General features: G+C 45.0%; 1 pseudogene; it reads left to right on the top strand.

The window, feature by feature from the left end:
* Window positions 1–20,102, top strand: part of LOC123750284 (uncharacterized) — a 49,527-nt pseudogene extending 29,425 nt beyond the window's left edge.
* The last annotated feature ends 6,345 nt before the right edge of the window (window positions 20,103–26,447 follow it).

Here is a 26,447-nt window from a genome sequence, read left to right as displayed (position 1 = left end):
TAAAATGCACATCTGTTTACATTTTGAATTGCCATCAAAATGTTGCTATTTCCTCTTTTATTGCGGTTTCCAAAAGGTTTTCTTTTGCATTTTGCTGTTGTTCCTCTTTCTGCCCCTGTGGTATTTATACTCTTGGTGATTCCCTCCTCCTCCTCCTTCTCCTGCTCGAGGTCAACATCTTCAAATATCGAACATGTTGTTTCCATATTCCCGACACTGGAAGGCCCTCAGCCTCTCTTCTCTCTCTCTCTCTCCCGATCTTAACCTTTCTGTTGAGTGTGGACCTTTACGATGTTTCCCAGCTTCCTAAGATTTTGATGGCGTAAGATATCTTTCCGGGCGGGTCGTATATGGTGATCTAAGTTCTCGTGTCGTCATTTGTCTTCGGTGTCTTACAGTCCGTGTTCGAGATATTTATCTTCTCTCTTAAAGTTGCCATAACTTAAGTTCCTAATGCTTTCTCGAGCCCTCGGGACCTTCCTGGCTTACTCACTACGTTGCGGAAACCGATATCATTTTGAAGTTACGTTTTATGAGCAAGTAAGAAAAATGTTAACAAATTGCAAAAATCTCAATTTATCCTAAAGGTTCACTTAAGGTGGCGGAGCGCCTCGTCAAGCTCCACCACACAGGACACGTCCTTCACCCTCGATATCTCTCCCAGAGAGCAATAATGATATCGGATATCCCCCATAAAAATCCGAAAGCATTCGGATTTTTTTCGAGTGCTTTAGTATCAGTATCAAGTATATTAACATTCCCTCTTTCCTATCTTATCGAAAGATAGGAAAGAGGGTCTATTAATTCTGTTGCACTTAAGCAATATTCTTCCAATAGACATTGGACATTACACATCAGACATTATCTTAGATAACACGAAGTTAGAAGTTGAACATGTTAAGAGAAGTTACTCAACTCTCAGCTTAATGGTTATACATTATTTTTGGTATAGTTTCTTCCCGAGATTATGGCTTTAAACGTAGCATTCAAGCATTTTAATATTGGGACACTCCTGACGAAAACCTAGTTCCCTGATTATATTATCTGTAATTTCAAACGGAAAAAAATATGTGTTTTTATCTGTGATGTAATGTGACCAAATGCATTTTTCATTATTTCAAGGAAATAAATGTATAATTAAAAGAAATGTCGAATATAATCATTACAGTCTAAATCTTTCACAGGAATAATTCTGAATTTTTCATAGGAATAATTTTGAATATTTCGCAGGATTATCTAATAAATATTTCAAAGGAACAATAATAATTCTAATTCCACCTCACATTCAGAAGAGACTTGTGAGTTACCCATTTTTTTTAATCATCGGCTCTTTGTATCCTTGACTTTTATTCTCTTGTTCGTTCGTTTTATTCTCTTGTTCCCCTGTGTTGCTACTTTTGCTTTCTCGTGGGTTGGCATTTTGCTTGTAATTTTCTCATTCATTCGGCATTCATTCCTCTGTTGTTACTACGCTCCATTCATACATTCTAAGCGCTCTAATACGGTATGAATGAATGAATGAGTCCATTCATTCAGTGTATGGATGGACAGGCGGAGGAAGATGAACTGATAGAACACTTTGTTGAACTGAAACACTGGTTGTTCACTTTGTTGCGGAGGAAGATGAACTGGTAGAACACTCTTGAACACAGAACAAATCAATAACTTTATGTTACGGTCTCGTTGTTTGACAAAAATTGTGTTTTGTTGTGTTTTTATGTGAGTTGTTCTTGGCCTTTCTTTTTCCTCTATTGCTCCTCGGTCACCCAGGTTGTTGAGGCGTTGTTTGTGCACGGTAATGTGTGTGTGTGTGTGTGTGTGTGTGTGTGTGTGTGTGTGTGTGTGTGTGTGTGTGTGTGTGTGTGTGTGTGTGTGTGTGTGACTACTGGCCTTGTCTGTTACATTGCAAGTATTTTCTGTCTGTCTGTCTGTCTGTCTGTCTGTCTGTCTCTCTCTCTCTCTCTCTCTCTCTCTCTCTCTCTCTCTCTCTCTCTCTCTCTCTCTCTCTCTCTCTCTCTCTCTCTCTCTCTCTCTCTTCCTCCCTCGTGATCTATGTCGCTGGTTTCTATGATCTTTCTTACTTTGTTTCAACACATATCAAAGTGATCTTTCACTTGTGATTTTCGACAAAGATGACCTCTCTTTGGTTGTGCTTTCGCTGGATAGTGAAACTAGTAATTCTGTTTGGATCAGTATTAATTTATTTTTACCTACACAACTTGACATAGCAACACACACACACACACACACACACACACACACACACACACACACACACACACACACACACACACACACACACACACACACACACACACACACACACACACACTCCAACCACACACACACACACACACACACACACACACACACACACACACACACACACACACACACACACACACACACACACACACACTCCAACCACACACACACACACACACACACACACACACACACACACACACACACACACACACACACACACACACACACACACTACACAGTGTGTAGTGTGGAGCAGACCTCACCGACCTCTGACCGCGTGACCTCACCCCGGCAGCAACCCTCCTACCACCACGGGGACGACGCTTGGAGATTCACTCACCTATTGTGTTAGCAGGACGGTAAGATACTTGGAACCCCTGTGGGTAAGGTTGCATTATAGCAATGACTAGGTCAGGAAGGGTGTCTAGGTCCAACAGTATTATGATTGAGGAAGAAGATAGGTTTGTGGAGAAGATGATTGGGAAATTTGTAGAGAAGAGGGATGTTTGGATAGGTGATCTAATCCAGGGGATTAAAAGTGAAGTCTTTAATAAGATACAGGACGAGGTTCAAAGACTCAAACAAGAGTTTATGGATTATATTCAAGAGGAAATCACGAAGAGCAGGGTAGAATGGCAAGGAGAAATATCTAGGCTTACTAATGAATTTGGCAGGAATAAGGGAAGCTTGGCAGGGGAAGGGGAAGTAGTAGTAGTAGGTGGAGTAGCGGGTGTAGGAGGGGTGGGGGTCAGCCAGGGAGAGGGCCACCAGCATGACCCTGAACTGAGAAAGAGGACAATCATAATCCATGGATTACTTGAAGCCAGGGCACCATCGAGGCAGGAAAGGATGGAGATTGAGGATTTGGAACTACAGGGGATCTTGAGAGACATGAGAGCCCAGATGGCAGGGAATGAGGTGCAAGTCCACCGACGCATTGGACCATACAACTGTAACAGGAAACGACCTGTCCTGGTACAGTTCACTAACGAAGAGGCAGTGGATTACATACTGCATCACAAACACCTACTCAGAGGTAGCGAAAATTACTACAACGTATTTATTGACAAATTCATGACGAAGGAGGAACAGATTGCCCACAGAGCAAACAAACAACAATACGACTCTTCCCATTTGAGCGCAGCTACACACCCCAGTGCTAATCCACCCCATGCTAACCAGCTCACACGTGCTTCTCAGGTCACCCCTTTCCCAAATCAGCCGCCCCTGCTTATCTCCCCAGCACATCCCTTGACCCCTCTGACCCCACTGGAGTCAAATTCATCCCACATTCCAAGGACCCCCTCATCACCTCAACCCCCAAAACCCGTCCAGCCCTCGTCCCCTCAACCCCCAAAACCCACCCAGCTCTCATCCCCTCAACCCCCAAATCCCATCCAGACCTCATCCCCTCAACCCCAAGAACCCACCCAGACCTCATCCCCTCAACACCCAAAGCCTGCCCTGCCCTCACCCCTCCTCATCCCCTCTCCTTCCATGTGACCCCCCACCCTTGCGAGGGAGGTGGGAGGTCCCCCCCACCCCCTCTATCCATCCCCCTCCCAACCTCTCAACCTCTATCTGTCTCCCAACCTTACGCCATCTCCCAACCCCTCTATGCCCTCCCTAATCTTCAGACCCAGTATGCCCTTCCTACTCCAGACCTACCTACCCAGGCCCTACCCCAGACCCTCCTACCTACCTTCCTAGAAGCCCAGCCCCCAGTAGCCCCCCAAGCACCCCTCCTGAACTCTTTCACCCCCCATACACCCCCCGGACCCCCCCAGACACCCCCTGGATCCCCCCGGACATCCCCCGGACCCTCCCCGCCCCCAGTCATCCCCCAGACACCCCCCAGATCCCACAGATCCCCTCTGCCCCCAGTCACCCCCCAGACATCCCCCAGATCCCCCCAGACCCCCAGAGAAAGGGAGAACTCTGGTACAAGAGTTTCCATGAAGAATCTCAAGGTTTGGTACACCAACGCTGATGGGGTATCTAATAAAGCAGAAGAGATAAAAGAAAGAGTGAGTGAAGCAGATCCTGACATAGTTGCAATTGTGGAAACTAAAATTAATGACATGATCTCAGATGCAATCTTTCCTGAAGGGTACCAGGTGATACGAAAAGAGAGGACACAGAGACAGGGAGGGGGAGTAGCACTCCTAATAAAGCGGAAATGGAAGTTTGAAGACCTGGGAAATCGAGTTACCAATGAGTGCACAAGCTTCATACATGGAACTCTGACAGTAGATGGGAGGAAGATTGTGATCATGGTAATCTACAATCCCCCACCAAACAGTAGAAGACCCAGGCAGGAGTATGATGACAACAACAAAGCATGTATAGATGAACTGCAGAAGGCAGCAACACTAGCCCACAGAATGAGAGCGAAACTGCTGATCATGGGGGACCTAAATCATGGAGAGATAAATTGGGAATCAAGGAATCCCCATGGAGGGGATGAAACGTGGGGAGCAAAATTAGTAGATGTTATAGACAGGAATTTCCTGACACAACATGTGAAGGAAGACACAAGGGAAAGAGGGGGAGATGCACCGAGCCTATTAGACCTGATTTTCACCCAGAACGTAGAAGATATTGAGAATTTAGAGCATGAAATACCTCTAGGGGCCAGTGACCATTGTGTCCTAGTCTTTGACTACATGATGGAATTCAAAATTATGACCATGGGACAAGAGATCTGGGAAAGGAGAGCTGACTACAGGAAAGGGGACTATATGAGGATAAGGGACTATCTGGGTGAAGTGCAGTGGGGGGAAGAAATTAGAGGAAAAACAGTCCAAGATATGATGGACCTAGTCATACAGAAATGCCAGGAGGCCGAAGAGAGATTTATACCAACGGTAAAGGGAAAAAATAAGAAGGAATATAATAACCCATGGTTTAATAGACAGTGTCAGGAAGCAAAAATGGCCAGCAGGCGGGAGTGGAGGAAGTACAGAAGACAAAGAACAGAGGACAACAGAAGCAGATACAACAGAGCTAGGAACGATTACATTAACATAAGACGAACATCGGAAAGGGACTATGAGAACGATATTGCAATCAAAGCGAAAAAACAACCTAAGTTACTACACAGTCATATAAGAAGAAAAATGTCGGTGAACGACCAAGTGACAAGACTAAGGAAGACAGAGGGGGCATATACTGAAAGTGACAAGGAAATCTGCGAGGCACTGAATGCCAGTTTCCATGGAGTGTTCACTACCGAGCCTGAGCAGCTCCCATTGTTGGAAGGGGTTACCCTAGAGGAAAGACTATCAGATATAGAGGTGACAGCAGAGGAGGTAATGAAACAGTTGACAACTCTAGATGCAACTAAAGCAGTTGGACCAGACAAAGTATCACCGTGGATACTAAAAGAAGCAGCACAGGCCCTCAGCGTGCCTCTGGCAATGATCTTTAATAAGTCACTTATGTCAGGAGAATTGCCCAGTTGCTGGAAGAAGGCAAATGTCGTGCCGATCTTCAAGAAAGGAGATAGGGAGGAGGCACTTAACTACAGACCTGTATCACTGACAAGCATCCCCTGTAAAATACTGGAAAGAATAATTAGGCTACGACTGGTTGCACACCTGGAGAACATTAGGTTTGTGAACAAACATCAACATGGGTTCTGGACAGGGAAATCGTGCCTAACAAACCTTCTGGAATTCTATGATAAAATAACGAGGATAAGACAGGACAGAGATGGTTGGGCAGACTGCATATTTCTGGACTGCCAAAAAGCCTTTGATACAGTACCGCACATGAGACTGCTGTTCAAGCTCGAGAGGCAGGCGGGGGTGGGGGGAAAGGTCCTAGAATGGATAAGGAACTACCTAACAGGAAGGAGCCAAAGAGTTACGGTAAGGGGCGAGAAGTCGGACTGGCGAACAGTAACAAGTGGAGTACCACAAGGATCGGTGCTGGGACCAATTCTATTTCTTGTATATGTTAACGACATGTTTACAGGCGTAGAGTCCTACATGTCGATGTTTGCGGATGATGCAAAGTTGATGAGAAGAGTTGTGACAGATGAGGATTGCAGGATCCTCCAAGAGGACCTGAACAGATTGCAGAGATGGTCAGAGAAATGGCTACTAGAATTCAACACGAGCAAATGTAAAGTTATGGAAATGGGACTAGGAGATAGGAGACCAAAGGGACAGTACACAATGAAGGGGAACAGCCTACCTGTAACGACGCGTGAAAGAGACCTGGGGGTGGACGTAACACCTAATCTATCTCCTGAGGCACATATTAATAGGATAACGACAGCAGCGTACTCTACACTGGCAAAAGTTAGAACATCATTCAGAAACCTAAGTAAGGAGGCATTTAGGGCGCTTTACACTGCCTACGTAAGGCCAGTCTTAGAGTATGCCGCCTCATCATGGAGTCCCCATCTGAAGAAGCATATAATGAAACTGGAAAAGGTTCAGAGGTTTGCAACGAGACTCGTCCCAGATCTACGAGGGATGGGGTATGAAGAGCGCCTGAGGGAACTGTGCCTTACGACACTAGAAAGAAGAAGGGAGAGGGGGGACATGATAGGAACGTATAAGATACTCAGAGGAATTGACAGAGTGGACATAGACGAAATGTTCACACGGAATAGTAACAGAACGAGAGGACATGGATGGAAGCTTGAAACTCAGATGAGTCACAGAGATGTAAGGAAGTTTTCTTTTAGCGTGAGAGTAGTGGGGAAATGGAATGCACTTCAGGAACAGGTTGTGGAAGCAAATACTATTCATAATTTTAAAACCAGGTATGATAGGGAAATGGGACAGGAGTCATTGCTGTAAACAACCGATGCTCGAAAGGCGGGATCCAAGAGTCAATGCTCGATCCTGCAAGCACATATAGGTGAGTACATATAGGTGAGTACACACACACACACACACACTCCAACCACACACACACACACACACACACACACACACACACACACACACACACACACACACACACACACACACACACACACACACTCCAACCACACACACACACACACACACACACACACACACACACACACACACACACACACACACACACACACACACACACACACACACACACACACACAGTATTGTTTTGTATTTTGTTGGCCAAAAAAACAAAATAAAAAAACTATGGTAAATACAGTTTGCATATGTTAAAGCCAAATTATATGCAAAGAATGTCCCCTAATTTACACGTAACACCCAAATGTAAATTCAAACCCTAAACTGCCCTGATTTGTTACTCTATTTTTTTTATAACTCGATCCCAAGAAAGATCGTATTTAAGTGCTCCTTAATTTGCATATTAACACGACTGAAAAATTTCTGAATGCGCAGCAAATCCACGTTGAATAATGTTAAATAAATGCTTTGGTTATTTGCTCCTCGTTAATGGTTATCATCAATATTAGTATCAGTGGTGATAAGAAAATATTTTATCAGTGGGGGATTGAACTCTCGTCTCTGGATTCACCGTCAGTAGGGTTTTATTGTTAAATAATAATCATTATAATATTATAATTGTTTGTTATTATTATTAGAATTTGTTCTATTTTATATATATATATATATATATATATATATATATATATATATATATATATATATATATGTGTGTGTGTGTGTGTGTGTGTTAAATAAAGAATATATTAAACACTTGAAAGTTCAAAATTTTTATGTTCAATTCAAGTATTTAAAGTGAGGTCTGTGTAGTATTCAGGTTTATCATTTGATATTTCATGTTGTGTGGCTTAAACCTGGACTAGATGAGAGAGCTGACCACATAACATGAATGCACTCGGGCACGGGGGGGGGGGGGGGTGATGAATTCATAAAGACTCTCCCATGCTTTTGTATTGTGGTGGTACAGTGGTACAGCACTCGACTTTGCATCATTCGGGCTGAGGTTCTTGTCCCATCAAGGGTATTTGGAACGTTCATGTATATATATATATATATATATATATATATATATATATATATATATATATATATTGTGACGGTAACGCGTTGGTGTTCGGCTGTTTAAGGCTAGGGGTATGGCCTCGTCACATAGTTATAAAAAAAAATAGAAAAACTGGAACTTCGTCTGTGGTAAGGTAAGGAGAAGACACACAAAACACAAGTAAACTTTAACAATGAAATTTTAATTACGTTAAATAAATCAAAACATGAAAATAATGCACAAACAAATATGTATAATAAAATCAATGAATCAAAATAATAAGAATACTTAAATGACACAATGAAAGTTACGTTAAGGCAAAATAATAAGAAGTGCAACACAAAAGTTAAGTGGGAGGTGCTGGAATATTGGCTTAAAGCCACCACCTCTCTCAGTACACGCTAGAGTCTAGCTGGGAGGAGTGCTGGCTACGAAAGCACGGAACATTCTGAGGACTGATGTTGGGGCGACCCCAGACATCAGGTAGTATTGGGGGCGAGTGCAGGTGCAGCCAGACCGGCGACCAATCAGCGGAGCCGTAGCGATCAACGGGTAGTTTGGTGGTTGGAGTTCGAACAGGTGGCTGGATGCATACGTTTCTGCTCACCCTGGCAAGCCTTGCTGGTGCTGGTGGTGTTGTCGTTGTTTGACATTTCTTCCATAGTCTTTTATATAATTGTGACGACGTAATTATGAAGGGAAGAGCAGGCTCAATCTCTTGAAGGAGATTATTGTCACAACTCTCCCCCGAAGCCTGCGGTTCTGGAAGAAGTACGTCGTTATGTGGTGGAGTAATGGATGGAGTCGCTTCTACTTCATAAACTCTGGAGAGATCATGGGCTAAGATGTTGTCAGACTCTTGGTATAGCGTGTCTCCAGGTTGAATTTCTGCAGGTAGCAAGCCCATAGTAGAAGACGTTGAGATGAGAAGTGGGCGTGCTGCAGGAGGTGTAGGGTGGTGTGGTCCGTATTGATGGTGGACCGAGCACTTTTCAGGTGTGGAGTGAAGTGCTGAAGCTTCAGGATGAGGAAGAGTAGCTCCTTGCCAATTGTTCCGTCGTTCCTTGTAGCAGTAGTCGCTGACAGGTGAATTCTTCTCGCCTCGTTGCTGCATCACGACACCACCATCGTCGGTACCATTGGCGTCGACATGGAGGATGTAGGGCTTATCTGACGAGGTGAGAGTGGAATTAGAAGAGGGCATAGGAGCACGAGTATTATCCTGAAAGCATTTGGGAAGATCATTAAGGATTTCGGAATTAGAAAGCGCTGACTCCTTGTCAGTGCTTTCGGGAGGAGAAGCTGGGAAGGTCTCACTGTGGATGTAGGGTTCTGTGAATGTGGAATAATTAGTCAAGACAGTGGGAGGAGTACCATTATATTGCTTCAGGAGGTTGACGTGGCACAGCTGGGTCTTCCGCCGCCTATCTGGAGTCTCTATCACATAATTATTATTATTCCTGCACTCTTTGACGCAGTAGGGTCCTGAAAATCTGTTTTGTAAAGGTGAACCTGGGATAGGGAAATAAGCAAGGACGAAGTCTCCCGGCTTGAATTTTCTTACTTTGCTGGTCTGGTCGTAATGAGTCTTCATTCTCACCTGGGCTTTCAATAGATTATCATGGGCAAAGCGGTGGACTCTCTCTAGAATGTGCTGAAGGTTTTGAAGAAACTGGGGCACATTCTGATGCTCACTGAAGGTGGCATCTCTGAGAGAGTCTTTGAAAGCCTTAAGGGGAGTACGGCACTTACGGCCGTAGAGCATCTCATAAGGAGATACTCCTAGGGACTCATTGGGGAGACTTCTGAAAATACACATTATTAGGTCAATCTGCTTATCCCAATCCTTTGAGGTTTCACTACAAAACTTTTTCAAGAGTGCTTTGATGGTCTGATGACTACGTTCAAGAGAACCCTGTGAAGCAGGATGATAGGGGCTGGACAATACCTGTTTGATGTTGAACTCCTCCAGTGTCCTTTTGAAGAGATCACTGGTGAAGTTGGTGCCACAGTCACTTTGAATCTCCCTGGGAAATCCGTATTGAGTGAAGATCTTCAGTAGATGTTTGATAACCGTAGCAGCCGTGATGTTCTTCACTGGAACTGCTATGGGAAATCTGGTGGTAGGACACAGGATGGTTAGGATGTAGGCGTTACCTGAACTGGTCCGAGGTAAAGGACCAACACAGTCTATTATGAGTCTGTGGAAAGGTTCCGCAGGCACCTGTATGGGAATCAGTGGTGCTCTGGGAATGGAGACGTTCGGTTTGCCTGCCATCTGACATGTATGACACTGTTTTACGTACTGTTTGACGTTGTTTACCATACCTGGCCAGTAGTAGTCTTGACGAATCCCATGGTAAGTCTTGTTGAAGCCGTAGTGGGAGAATGCTCCGTGGGCCAGGTGTAGAATAGTGGGCCGCAGGCTGGTGGGAATCACAAGTTGTTCGGTGTTGGCCCAATCGTCCTCCTCCTTCAGTTTACTGGGTCTATATCTGCGGTAGAGCAAGTCGTTCTCTAGGAAGAACCCAGGAATACTGTCGGGTTGAGTCTCAGCCTGGAAAAACAATGGTGTTAAAGTAAGATCTTCCCTCTGCAACTTACGGAACTCCAACTTGGTCAGATGCGGGGGTAGTTTCTGAGGGTCTTGAGGGACAGCGGTAGCAGTAGAGTCAGCTGGCTGGGGACGTGCGGCTTGTGCACGGGTGGTCACGAGAACCGGAGGAGAAACATCATCACTCTCTTGAACCTCTGCTGGAACATACTCAAGAATAGGGTTACTTGGCACAGAGTTACACACCTGGGGTTTGTCCATGACGATCAGGTTGGTTGGTTGCAGGTCTTCTGCCAAGTCGTTGCCTAGGAGAAGTTGCACTCCAGGCATGGGAAAAGGCTTTTCCCTGACGGCGACTTGGACTTCCCCGTTCACGTAGGGACAATCCAGGTGGACTCTGGCGAGAGGGTATGGAGTGGTAGCAGTGAGGTCAGTGATGAAGACTGTTTCCCCGGTGTAGACTATGTTGGGCACAGCCGACTTCAAGATGATTGATTGTAGAGCCGCTGTGTCCCTCAAGATCTTCAATTTGAAACGTCCCTCCGGATTTGAACCGTTGGCAGAGACAGTTCCAGTATACAGGTGGTTACTGAAAAGAGAAAGATCATTAACATCAACACCAACATTCATCACAGGCTTACCGGACTTAGGAGGAGTTGGTTTGGGTCGTTGTTGGTCAGTGGTTCCCTTGTATTGAGACTTACCACACTTGTCTATGGTATGTCCATAGAGTCTACAATACTTGCAGTACAGTTGTGAACCAGCTTGATCGGGGCTCACCTTCTCGTAACTGTACCACGACTTCTTACTGGAGGATGGTTCAGGTGTCAGCCGGTGGATGAGGCTGTAAGTGTCAGCCGACTTAGCACACTTCAGGTAGTCGGTTTCTTCTTTATCTGCTAAGTAGAGGCGGACAGGAGGCGGCACACGTCTCAAGAATTCTTCAACAAGCATCAGGTTGACGAGTTCTGTAAAAGTGGAGACATGTGCTGCTTCCAGCCATTTCATGAAATACCTCCGTTTCGTGTTAGCAAACTCGAGGAAGGTAGTGGTACTTGCCTTCAGGTGGTCACGGAATTTCCTTCTATAACTTTCAGTAGAGAGGAGGTAGGCGTCCAACACTGCTTGTTTCAGAGTGTAGTAGTCATTCTCAGACGCCAAAGTACTGAGTGTGACTGCAGCTCTACCTGTAAGATGGACTCTGAGAAGTGTGGCCCATTGGTCGACAGGCCAACTGAGTTGATTAGCAAGGGTTTCAAAGGTGGTAAAGAACACATCAACTTCTGCTTCTACAAAGGATGGCATTAACTTACTTGCATGTGATATATTAAAACTGACGGGAAGATTGGCAGTAGCTTGCTGGCGTTGAGTGAAGTGTGAAGTTTCCAAGGCGATTTCGCGTTGACGACACTCTAGAGCCAGAGTCGCTTGTTGTTTGTCATGTTCGCGTTGCATCTCCAACTCTCGTCGTTTGGTTTCAAGCTGTACTCGTTCCCGCTCCTGGAGTGTTTCAAGCTGTACTCGTTCCCGCTCCTGGAGTAGGGCAACCTCACGTTCCTGGAGGGCGAGTCCGCGTTCTTGTTCTTCTTTTCGTATGGCAGCTGCTCGTTCTTGTTGTTCGAGGGCTTCCCTTTGCTGCTCACGTTCAATCTTGGCCAGCTCTAGTTTGAGTTTCAGCGTTGCCAAATCAGTTTTATCTGCAATATAGTAAGTTTCATGAGTTTCAGAGTCTATCTTACCTTGCTCTAAATAGTAATCCAGCAACAGGTTGTGTAGGTCATTTTTGTTGGCTTGGTAGGGAACTTCTAGTTGATACTCATGTGCAAGAGTTTGTAGTTCAGTCCTCTTGGCACGACTTAAAGTCCCTATTTCACCTGCTGGATTTGCACGGAAAGTTTGGAGACGAAACATGGTGAAATTAGCAAATAAAGGTACACGAATGTTCAATAATGAAATGTCAGAAACAGGACAACGTGGCAACTGGTACCTATCCTGTGTGATCTTTAACAATTAACGTTAAGTGAAAGATATTAAATGATTAAATTAAATCAAGGGCGCAGGAAATCTTGTACCCGGTACTCATGTAAGAGAATAAGGGCAAGAAAATCCTACTAACAAATGAAACAAAGTTTCGAAAACAAATGAAACAGTTAAATGCTTCAAAAGTAAAATTGGTAGTCCAAGGATGTAGGCATACCTTGCCAGGTCTCTATAGGACATAAAGCAAGTTTTTCCTACTGAATTTAATATGATACTTACAGAATTAGCGAACTTTTGTGCTCTGAAAAAATAAGCTAATTCCCTACCGTTGTATGTATCATCATCTCTGACTGACGTGTAGGGGTGCGAGGTGTCAACTGGTGACGAGAACTGCTGCTGAGGTCCCAATTCAGCAACTAAAGTTCGAGCTAGAGGAACTATGGCCCTCTTTGTCCTCCTACAGTCAGATTGCAGAAGATTGGGTACTCTTGACCCGGGGCAGACCACAGTACCAGGGTACCAATATGATGATCTGTCAGAATGAGAAATATTCAAGGGACATAGATGGTAAATACGAGTAATAACATGGAGGGAGAGATGACCAATTAAGAGTATGACTGAGGCCTACAGTCACCACGTAATCCAAAGTTGTCTCACCTTCACTATATGTTACTCTCGTAATGCACAATACACCGCACCTTATAAAAAATGAAATTGAATGAAAAATAGTAAAGCTACGTTAACAGAGTTAAATACGCTTACCATAAATTACCACTTGGCACCAGTACCTGAGTGAGGCTCCTAGGACAGGCCCCCATATAACTTGTGACGGTAACGCGTTGGTGTTCGGCTGTTTAAGGCTAGGGGTATGGCCTCGTCACATAGTTATAAAAAAAAATAGAAAAACTGGAACTTCGTCTGTGGTAAGGTAAGGAGAAGACACACAAAACACAAGTAAACTTTAACAATGAAATTTTAATTACGTTAAATAAATCAAAACATGAAAATAATGCACAAACAAATATGTATAATAAAATCAATGAATCAAAATAATAAGAATACTTAAATGACACAATGAAAGTTACGTTAAGGCAAAATAATAAGAAGTGCAACACAAAAGTTAAGTGGGAGGTGCTGGAATATTGGCTTAAAGCCACCACCTCTCTCAGTACACGCTAGAGTCTAGCTGGGAGGAGTGCTGGCTACGAAAGCACGGAACATTCTGAGGACTGATGTTGGGGCGACCCCAGACATCAGGTAGTATTGGGGGCGAGTGCAGGTGCAGCCAGACCGGCGACCAATCAGCGGAGCCGTAGCGATCAACGGGTAGTTTGGTGGTTGGAGTTCGAACAGGTGGCTGGATGCATACGTTTCTGCTCACCCTGGCAAGCCTTGCTGGTGCTGGTGTTGTTGTCGTTGTTTGACATTTCTTCCATAGTCTTTTATATAATTGTGAAGACGTAATTATGAAGGGAAGAGCAGGCTCAATCTCTTGAAGGAGATTATTGTCACAATATATATATATATATATATATATATATATATATATATATATATATATATATATATATATATATATATATATATATATATATATATATATATATATATATATATATATATATATATATATATATATATTGGTAGCAGTCTTTCTTGTAAACATATGTTTTTGAATAGGACCGAAAGGGTAAGATTAATGATACTAACACGAATCTTCTCAATATTTCTTATCTTTTTCTTCACTGTCGGTGGTAGTTGAAAAATTTAGTTTATCTTTATATATAAAGTGGGCATGGCTTCACATGCCCACTTGTGGACTCTTAAGGATTTTTTTTATATAAAAAATAAAGCTAAGAAACAAACTTAAATATTCCTAGGCCTAGTATAGCACACATATGTACTATATTAGGCCTCAGATATCGTGTATTAGGCCTAGGAAGGTTAGGATAGGATAGTTTATCTTTGCAACACAAGTAAAAAAATAGTTTTCCAGTTTGTCCAACTCAACAGTGCCGATTTCTACTTTCTAATTTCGTTGTACGTCGGTATATGTACTATGGTCCTCATCGTTACTATAAGTACTGCATAAACAGGGGGATGGGGTGAACAATATTAGTACTGTGTCCTCCAACAACAATAAACTCCAGCAAGACGACAATTCTTCATTAGCATTACCATCCACCATCACTACCACCACCATCGTGCCCCACCACCACCACCACCACCACCACCACCCTACAACACCCCACCGTTCTCCAACACTCCCGCCATCCTCTCCAAAATAGCTTCAATTACAGACCCAAGGCTTTTTACGACTTTTTTACTGCTTTAACCTCGCGTCCTAATTATATCACCCTGGGCACCCCATCTTGGCGCGATGGTCGGTCCCGGGATGGCCTGGCTGCTGCCTCCACTTTGACCACAGTGGCGGGAACTGTGGCCGCTCGGCCTCACCACACCAGGCCTTATAGTCAAAGTCTCAAACAGCAAAATCGTGACCATTAAGCTTGCATCTGTTAGTCTTAATGAGCAGATGTTCCAAGACTTTCTCTCGTTGCGGTGCAATATCAGCTGTGCGTTCCGCCACCGGTGTCTTATAGAGTCTTTGCAAGCTCCTTATGGTGTGATATAGCACTACCTGCTTGCCAGGCACTTGTCATACACCTGTCATACGACTATACGGAATCTTCCGTGTGTGTGTGTGTAGATCTGTGCCTCATGATAAGCTCTGATGCCTGACACGATGCCAGAGCCGCCTCGTCTGTGTTCTGTTAGATATTTAAGTGGAAAATCCACTTAGCTGGATATCTTATCCTGTAATCATCTGGCGCGGGAGGCAGCAGCAGCAGCAGCAAGAGCCACCTGGCACAGGCAGCAGCAGCAGCAGCAAGAGCCACCTGGCACAGGCAGCAGCGGGAGCAGCAAGAGCCACCTGGCACAGGCAGCAGCAGCAGCAGCAAGAGCCACCTGGCACAGGCAGCAGCAGCAGCAGCAAGAGCCACCTGGCACAGGCAGCAGCAGCAGCAGCAGCAAGAGCCACCTGGCACAGGCAGCAGCGGGAGCAGCAAGAGCCACCTGGCACAGGCAGCAGCAGCAGCAGCAAGAGCCACCTGGCACAGGCAGCAGCAGCAGCAGCAAGAGCCACCTGGCACAGGCAGCAGCAGCAGCAGAAGGAGCCACCTGGCACAGGCAGCAGCGGGAGCAGCAAGAGCCACCTGGCACAGGCAGCAGCAGCAGCAAGAGCCACCTGGCACAGGCAGCAGCAGCAGCAGAAGGAGCCACCTGGCACAGGCAGCAGCGGGAGCAGCAAGAGCCACCTGGCACAGGCAGCAGCGGGAGCAGCAAGAGCCACCTGGCACGGGAGGCAGCAGTAGCAGCAGCACCAAGAGCCACCTGGCACAGGAAGCAGCAGCAGCAGCAGCAACAAGAGCCACCTGGCACAGGAAGCAGCAGCAGCAGCAGCAACAAGAGCCACCTGGCACAGGAAGCAGCAGCAGCAGCAGCACCACCAAGAGCCACCTGGCACAGGAAGCAGCAGCAGCAGCAGCACCAAGAGCCACCTGGCACAGGAAGCAGCAGCAGCACCAAGAGCCACCTGGCACAGGAAGCAGCAGCAGCAGCAGCAACAAGAGCCACCTGGCACAGGAAGCAGCAGCAGCAACAAGAGCCACCTGGCACAGGAAGCAGCAGCAGCAACAAGAGCCACCTGGCACAGGAGGCAGCAGCAGCGGCAGTAGCAGCAAGAGCCACCTGGCACAGGAGGCAGCAGCAGCAAGAGCCACCTGGCACAGGAGGCAGCAGCAGCAAGAGCCACCTGGCACAGGAGGCAGCAGCAGCAAGAGCCACCTGGCACAGGAGGCAGCAGCAGCACAGCAGCAGCAGCAAGAGCCACCTGGCACAGGAAGCAGCAGCAGCAGCAGCACCAAGAGCCACCTGGCACAGGAAGCAGCAGCAGCAAGAGCCACCTGGCACAGGAGGCAGCAGCAACAAGAGCCACCTGGCACAGGAGGCAGCAGCAGCAAGAGCCACCTGGCACAGGAGGCAGCAGCAACAAGAGCCACCTGGCACAGGAGGCAGCAGCAGCAAGAGCCACCTGGCACAGGAGGCAGCAGCAGCAAGAGCCACCTGGCACAGGAGGCAGCAGCAGCAAGAGCCACCTGGCACAGGAGGCAGCAGCAGCAGCAAGAGCCACCTGGCACGGGAGGCAGCAGCAGCACAGCAGCAGCAGCAAGAGCCACCTGGCACAGGAGGCAGCAGCAACAGCAACAAGAGCCATCTGGCTCAAGTTACAGCAACAGCTGCTTGACGCTTCCTTGTCCTAAGTCCGCTTATGAAACTTCTGGGAGCTTAACTGTGCCCTTCTAAGTCGGTGTTTGATCCAAGAAGTTCTGGCTAATTCCCGATTTCCTAAAGCTTACTACTTACCAGTGACCTTATTACTGATGTATGGTTTCCTTGTTTTGCACCAGAGGGCCTCAGCCGCCCATGTCAGCTGAGGCGGGAACAGATTACGGGCTCACCATAGCCCGTGCTACATGAACATTTCGTTCTGAGTAGCTAAATCTAAAACAATGGAACAGATGTGTCGGGAAGACCTCTGAAGGCCCGGGGGAGCCAGGTGTAAACATTACCGATCAGGGAATTTTGTTTTAGAGTGGATGACGAAATCAGAACAGCTACCCAAGCAAATCAGAGCCTGACTCTGATTTCCGATACCGAAGTGAGGTCGTGAGCTGTGATAAATTGTCACAGATCTCGAAAAAGGAGTGTATCTTTATGTCAGTATATAATATCTATATATAGTTATTATCAATATATGGATAATATCAGTAGCCCGCAAGGTGTCGCTGAGACAAAGGTCAAAACCAGGCTTGAGGGAAAACAAGAGCTATGTTTATATATTTTGGAGGCAGAGTAGGCATCCATGAGTCTCAGGAGACTATGGAGTTGCGCTCTGGTTGTCGGTCTGGGGTGACCTCTCCAGGGCACAAAGCCAGGGTAGGTTGATACGGAGGAGAAGCTGTCACCCATGCAGCAGGTCCCCACCCCCTCTCTCTCTCTCCACGGCGCCGAAAGTCTCCAATGGAAAGGCAAACGCCAATACGACTGGTTCCAGAGCCGTCGAAGTTGGTCAAAGAAGGCGCAGGGATTCCAGACCTGGAGACCGCCGTGGTCGGGGACGGAGAAGAGACGCCCCAGAAGAACCAGCAAAAGTAATTTGAAAATAACAACGAAAAATTACAGTGTTATCCTGAGGGGTTCGGTTATCTCGTGCCAGCGTTCAGACAGAGATGAGAGGCTGAGAAAAAAATGTGGATGTTCGATGCTTGAGCAAGCTAACAAAGACCTTAATTCTGGTATATTTATGTGATATATTTATTACAGGCATTTCCAATGATATTAAATTACTAAATCACAATTATATTAATGAATTACATGTTGAATGTTTCGAGGTATATAGCAGCACGATTACATAAGATTTAAAGCACATTAAAAAGGGAACTGCAAAGGGCCTATTGTCCCATACGAGGCAGCTCCTGTTTATATCCGCCCAAACTCATTCATATACAGGTCTAACTTACGCTTGAAACACTCCAGCTGATCCCGCGCCTATTTGTTTAACCAGTAATTTATTCCATAAATCAACAACCCTGTTTACAAACCTGCATTTATTCAGGCTTTTCCCTGAATCTGATCTTCTGCGCTTTATAGCCATTATTACAAGTTGTATTTTGTATAGATAGATTAAAAACATTATTAATATCATCCCAACCTTGTTATACAATTTTATCCATTCATGAAAGACTCTTCGTCTGTCTAGAGAATGTATAATTACGCCTGGCATAACTAGCACTTACTGTTAGTTAGTTGTTAGTTAAAACTAACACAAGCGAAGGTTCTAATTCCCGGAGTTAACTTCTCTGTGAGCGTTCAAGTTCATTTGTTTCCATTCTTTATTACTGAGACCAAAACTAAACTTTATAATCTAAATGGGGCCTAACTTGAGCACGATAGAGAGGAAGAGTATTTGGATAATACTCTTTAATATACATTATTTGGTTTGTGGCTATTGGTTCTAGAAATAAATACCAGTATTCTATTTTCTTTTACAATGACTTATGTATTGAATTTTGTGATTTGTTTAGATCCTTCCAGTGGTCAGCTGTGAACTTGACAGCTGAACACGTAAGTATAAGATGTTATATCTTCATTATAACTTAGTAATATTAGCATTGAATGTGCAGTCTCAAAATCTTAATAGGCCTTTCCTTTGTTGGCAATGTGTGAGTATATGGGCGCCAGCAGCCACGACACTATCACCACCATCCTCACTATCTCCTCCATAAACACCATCACCAACAATACGACCAGCGTCTCCACGAGCACCATCACTGTCACTGTTAAAATGATCACTATCACAGACATCAGGCAAACCATCACCATCTCTTTCTATACAACTGGTACTAACATGCTCACCATTATCGCAACCATCAGCCCTCACCATCCTCTTCATCACCGTAACCACCATCATCACCCTCACAACTACCACCCTCACTGTCACCGCTGCACCATCTATATACTACAGTCACGGTTGTAGCTCTCACAATCATCACCTAAATTGTCGTCACCACCACCACCACCACCATCACCACCACCATCACCACCACCACCACCACCATCACCACCACCATCACCACCACCACCACCACCACCACCACCACCATCACCACCACCACCATCACCACCACCACCATCACCACCACCATCACCACCACCATCACCACCACCACCACCATCACCACCACCACCGTAACCATAGTACAAGGGTTGCAGTTCTAAGCAATTAGATAGTAGAACTTTGTACTATTTACTTTATAGAATCGGAAAAAAATTAAGCCAAAATACAAACTTAAATATTCCTAGGCCTAGTATAGTACACATATATACTATATTAGGCCTCAGATATCGTATATTAGTCTTAGGAAGGTTAGGTTAGGTTAGTTAATTTGTCTTTGCAACATAATTAGAAAATAATTTTCCGGTTTGTCAAACTCAACAGTGCCGATTTCTACTTTCTAATTCCGTTGTACGTCGGTATATGTACTATTGTCCTAATCGTTAGTATAAGAACTACCAAAACATGGGAATGGGCTCGTGTATTACACCAGTCAAGACGATGCTATTAAGTGTAGTTAATGTAGCAGAGCAAGGCGCCCGGCTGGGTCCCTGCACGGAGCACTCGGCTCCCTGCGACGGTACTGCAATAACTGGTTTTATTCCTTACGTTGCAAAGGCTGTGGTAATCTTGCATGCAACGCTGCTCTTCTCCGTCACTTAGAACCGCTTTCATCAACTGTTGTTGGTTATCTGTCATGTGACGGTCCTAAGTCTTGCTCAGATATACATACAGTGATTGATATACAGATATTATATATATATATATATATATATATATATATATATATATATATATATATATATATATATATATATATATATATATATATATATACACACAGATAGACTCTATATAGATATATAGAGACCTTTACAACCAACCTTATGCTGTGTTCAGGATCACCAACGTACAGAAAATAGTTTTAAAAATAACCAGATTGATGAAACGTCGAATTGCACTGAGGACCTCAAATACAATTTTGCCAAACTATCGCTCCAGGAAAAGATTTACAAGGGGGGGGGGAGGAGGGGGGAATTCTATTACATTACGTTAAAAAAGTCAGCATTGTTGATCAAATTATCCCAAGACACAGTGGGAGCCTGGTCCTAGCCTGGGCACCATCCTAGTGGACTCTAGGATGGTGCCACTAGGACTGTCTTCTTTTTCAAACGATTTTAACCAAATTACCAACAATGTAGCTTGTTTTTAGCACGAGTGTGGGGAGGAAATTGAATTCTTATTGGCTCTCAGAGGACAACATTGAGAAGGTTGAGTTTGTGCAGCGGTGAGGAGGGGGTGTTCCCTCTCACTCTCTTCCCTTCACTCTTCCCTTCACTCTTCCCTTCACTCTTCCCTTCACTCTTCCCTTCACTCTTCCCTTCACTCTTCCCCATCATTACACATAACGGCGGGCTAGGTCATCCAGTATTGCACTCCAGAGGAGCTCGCGCGGGGACTAAGGTAGGCGATACTGCAAGCTGTAAGCGTTTACTGGATGTGTCAATCTGTTTTGACAATAACCCACTGCAATTTATACCTACCGAACACATCCAAGAATTATGAGGAAAATAGACAAGATAGTGAAGATAGAAATTGCATATACCAAAAACAAAAGGGAGAACATAGAAAAGAATACAGCTGAGAAGGCCGAGGAGCATCTCAGATTCGACCAGAGGGGGGTTCGAAGCCTGAATATAGACAACATCTGCACCACACACACACACACACACACACACACACAGGTTCTTGCTGACCAAGTTTCTCAACACCACTTACCGGGGTAATCAATCTAGCATTCCAAATGCAAGAAACTACCGCTTTTCCTTAGATGGTACGAAGTGCACCCATTCGGGTCTGGTGGAAGACCCCCTTTGGGTTGTGGGTGAGACAAAGCCAAGCCATCTATCCACGCATTAGGGTCAAATCCACCAATTGAGTTTATTGACCATCGGTGTAGTGTACTTTACCCCAGAGCATATAGTTCACGACTCAACTGTCTTCATACAGAAAGCGCAAATGTTGGTTTGTTGATTCCGCCACACACCTGTTTCTGGTGTGTAGGTTATAGCAGGTGTTTGTTGAACAGGTGTGTCGCGCGGGGGGGGGGGGCAAGGGGGAGGGGGGACACAAGCGAGAAAAAATTAAGAATATTAAAAAAAATCGTCGAGGTAAGTTTAACAAGTTCATTATATTTTTCATAAAAGATCACACTGTGGCAACACTGAGTGTCATGACAGACCACACTCTGGCAACACTGACAGTCTTCAGTCAGGTGTTGCAGGTGTTGCAGGTGCTGCAGGTGTTGCAGGGATCGGTGCGTTAGTTCGTGTGAGTTTGCACTAATGCAAAGTTTTTAATTTCGTTTACTTTTTATTATTACTGAATTTAGTTAATTTTCTTCCAACGACCCCCAGTCAAAAGATATACTTTTACACATCAAAATAAGCCACATGTATTAGTATATGATAACAAAAAAAAACTGATGGCGGGCCAGTACCTGATCAACCAGGCTGTGACTCATACGTCAGGCTGCGAGCAGCCGCGTCTAACAGCCTGGTTGATCAGTCCAGCAACCAGGAGGCCTGGTCGACGACCGGGCCGCGGGGACGCTAAGCCCCGGAAGCACCTCAAGGTAACCTCAAGGTAGGGGCCGTGACAATTTCAAAGCCTTGCTCAGTGCGTCGGGAGTTGAAAGAGGTTGAAAATCTCTTGAGTTATGGGGGTTGAGGATAGCTTATAATGTGATGAGTTGAATCATCTGAGTTGCAGCACAGGTCATCCTCGCTACGTCAAGTTGATCACATGACGGTGTGAGGGCTTGAGTGGGAGGCGTGCTCACGCTGATAGCACTCCTGCTCTCAAAAATTGCGTGGAAAGTTTGAAACGTCAATACTAAAGAATATTGAATCTAAGGGATAGGGGGTGGGGGGTGGGGTGTTACTTTTAATAGGTGTATTGTTTGTGTGTTTGTACTCAACGAGCTTATCTCACCTAGATGGGCTTGCGGGGGTTGAGCTTTAGCTTTCAGTCCTGCCTCGGACCGTTTAGTCGACTGGCTGCAGCATTTCGAGCGCTTTAGGTACATGTCTTGCCAGCATTTGAAGCTGTGTAGAGCTTTACACCATTTCTTAACTCGTCTGTTCCCTACTGACACTGATATACAAAGAGTTGTTCTCTAATATCCCTGTGGTTGAATCACGCACTTATCCCTCAGCTGTGTTCCCATGTTTGTGTGCACAACCTCTACCAAAGTGTCTCTCAATGTCAAGTTGCCAGAGTATTTTCCATGTTGATTGTGTCTCTTCCTTTCTTCTGTTTTCCAGTTACGTGCGGCCAGCCCGTACTTGTAATTCCTCGCGACTCATTCCTCTGAACTCTGGGACTAAACTCGTGGTTTAACTTTCTACATTTAAGCTTCGTTACGTGTGATAAAGGATGGAACAATCAGGAGAAACCTCCAAGTCATTACGACTATATAGCTCTTGAAAGGGATCAGGATAAGGATTTGAGATGGGGCGGCCGGGGGGGGGGGGGAAAGGAACGGTTCCCAACCATTTGGACGGTCGGGGATTGAACGCCGACCTGCATGAAGCGAAACCGTAGCTTTACTGTCCATCCCAATGTGTGATGAGATGGTAGGGTGTGGTATAGTGGGCTGGACGACTGGTTCTCATACGAAGCCTATGGTGTCCATTGGAAAGTAGATGTAATACTCACGGACTAATCATATCTACCACCAGAGTGGCAGAGGAGCGGCGTGCCCCTTAACCCGTCCTCATAAGAAAGCGTCACATTATGGCGCAGACTCTACCTAACGTCAAAAATCGTCGTACTAGAAAATGGAAGCGGCTCGCGAAATTGACATACTGTCCCGTTTTCTGTTGTGGGTCCTCGGGTAGGTTATGGATATGAGCACTTTAGTAGGACGGTTTCTTGACGTTAGGAAACCTTAGGAGGCCGGGCTGGGGGCACGAGATCAATACAACCCTTGAGGAGTGCACGGTTATCACCAGACTATTGATCTATATTTAACTTAATATGTTATTTTGTGCGCGGAATGCTGAGCTGTGTGTAGAGTTATGTATATATATAGTAACATTGGTAAGGGGGTTGTACATGTGGGCCACTCTAAGACACCGAGGTCGTAGCAGTAGTACGATACCGAGGTCGTAGCAGTAGTATGATACCGAGGTCGTAGCAGTAGTACGATACCGAGGTCGTAGCAGTAGTATGATACCGAGGTCGTAGCAGTAGTACGACACCGAGGTCGTAGCAGTAGTACGACACCGAGGTCGTAGCAGTAGTACGACACCGAGGTCGTAGCAGTAGTACGACACCGAGGTCGTAGCAGTAGTACGACAGCCTCGTTTTCCCATTCCTTCCACTAAGATTCCCATTACAATAGTCACTAGGGGCTACTACCTGAATGTGTGTGTAGCCTGCAGTGTAAGTAGCCTTGCTCCTTCCTCTACCCTGTCACTCATGGGCCATAGGTCCTGTGTCATCCTGTTTGGGTAGGTCATGTGATTCTATTTAATATCTCCAGCTACACCTTAAATATCTTTTCTTTCTATCCTGATATCTTGCATGTGATAGCGATGAGAGTCAGTCAGTAGTTGCCTGACCACACAGTCCTGTTGCTATCCTTGCACTGTGTTGGTTTGCTGTCCTATCTTATCTTTATATATATATATATATATATATATATATATATATATATATATATATATATATATATATATATATATATATATATATATATATATATATATATATATATATATATATATATATATATATATTTATATATATATTGTGTGTGTGTATATTTAGCTGTGCTTCCCTAACTGAGCTTGCAGAGTTAGATCTTCAGCTCCTGGGCTCGGTTCCTTTATTCAACTGGCGTTGTTACATTTTTAACACCCAGTTATGAGTCCAAGTATAGTCATCCCCGACTATCTGTCTCATTTGTGTGTTTGTGTGAGAGTCCATCTTTACGTCCATCTCTGTGTTTGTGTGAGAGATGCGAAAGCGTTTAACAGCGACATTAAACTCAAATTGTCTGATAAAAACTTTCTTATTGCGCAATTACGACCTTGCTCGACTTGGTAGATGGCAGCGAAAGGGAAACAGAAGGGAGGAAGAGAGTAAATGGGGTAGAGGGAGTGAAAGGAAGAGAGAGAGAGAGAAGGAGGACAAGGAGATAAGGGTCGTAGAAAGAGTGCGTGTGGATGGAAGGAGAAAGAAACGGAAGGTTGTTTGTTATTTGTGTGTCTTCGTGTTTAGTGTCTTCTCTTCCGTTTCTGTTTAGGGTTCCCTCTCTATCCTCTCTCCATTTTGTATTAGTTTTCCTTCGCCTTAATCGTAATAATTTTCCCCTTCTTATCATTTCCATCCTCGTTTCCCCTTGCTCTTTTTATATTCCAGAAAGTTGTGGTCGGATGGGGGAGAGAGAGAGACAGAGTTGGGGTCAACTGAGGGAGAGAGAGAGAGAGAGAGAGAGAGAGAAAGAGAGAGAGAGAGAAAGAGAGAGAGAGAGAGAGAGAGAGAGAGAGAGAGAGAGAGAGAGAGAGAGAGAGAGAGAGAGAGAGAGAGAGAGAGAGAGAGAGAGAGAGAGAGAGAGACAGAGAGACAGAGAGAGAGAAACAGAGAGAGAGAGAGAGAGAGAGAGAGAGAGAGAGAGAGAGAGAGAGAGAGAGAGAGAGAGAGAGAGAGAGAGAGAGAGAGACAGAGAGAGAGAGAGAGAGAGAGAGAGAGAGAGAGAGAGAGAGAGAGAGAAAGAGAGAGAGAGAGAGAGAGACAGAGAGAGAGAGAGAGAGAGAGAGAGAGAGAGAGAGAGAGAGAGAGAGAGAGAGAGAGAGAGAGAGAGAGAGAGAGAGAGACAGAGAGAGACAGAGAGAGACAGAGAGTTGGAGCCGACTGAAGGAGCTAAAAAAGTGCAAATAACTCAATCCAGGATATTCCCGCAGAGCAACACTGTACACTCCAGCATTTATGTCTGCAACACTCGTGAAAAAAATTGCAACAGGTTCCAACTCCCACAGAAAGGAATTTTCTTACTCAACATTCTGGCAACGCAACAATGCAGCTAACAACTACAGCAACGCTGCATGTAAATAAATGGTAAGGTAATGGGCCCGGTAACTTTAACTGTACACGGAACCGATTTACAGTCACCGCAGACGACCAGCTGAAAGGAACATTGTATTCGTGCCTTCCATTCCCCTGGGCTGTAAGGGGGTCTCGAACCGCAGGTCCCACGAGTGTGACGCCGAAGCTCTATCGACTGGGCTATGAGTAGTTTTAAAAAGGAAAGTTTTATTGTATTGGTGGTCTATGGGTGAAGCTGGTGTCTGGGGTGGCCCAGGACGCTCGTTCGATCCCACCGTCCTACGCCCAAGCTTTTCTCATAAATACATCATATTATTGTGATTTTTATTGTGTATTCCCATTGGAATTTTCCCACAGTGCCAAAGAGAATACTTCTGGAATCGTATGTTAGCAGACTTTTCGGCTCCAGTTTACCCGGTATTTCCAGTAACTCCTGGAAATAGGAGTTACTGGAAATTCTGGAACTGTCCGATTGATAACATTTTCTATTTTACTGATCCTTCGGTATTTCATACACATCTAATATATTCTATATTTCTGATGTTGCCTAACTTTCCCGGTATCTGGCCCTTCCTTGATCCAACGCTCCTGGAATACAATCATCTTAATATCCTGATTGCCTGGTATCCGAATCTCCTTGTATCCGAATAATCCTGATATCCAACTTTACTGGCATCTGACCCTTCAGATAACCGGTGCCTCTACAATAAAAAAGGTCCGGGTATCTTGCCCAATTAATACCTGACCAATTGGTTGTCCAATCCGGTTTCTCTCCCAATACCGGAGCCGGAAGACAGGCTCACTAAGCCCAGATATTTGAGAAGAAAGTAAGTCGACGTCTTGTTGTGGAGGATTATCTGTTGCACAATGATCCAAGATTGACCAAAATGTCAT

This window comes from Procambarus clarkii, chromosome 40 (assembly GCF_040958095.1).
Source record: "Procambarus clarkii isolate CNS0578487 chromosome 40, FALCON_Pclarkii_2.0, whole genome shotgun sequence".
In the NCBI taxonomy this organism is placed as follows: domain Eukaryota; kingdom Metazoa; phylum Arthropoda; class Malacostraca; order Decapoda; family Cambaridae; genus Procambarus; species Procambarus clarkii.
Note: the sequence above shows the minus strand (reverse complement) of the source record. Positions and strands in the feature narration are given on the sequence as shown.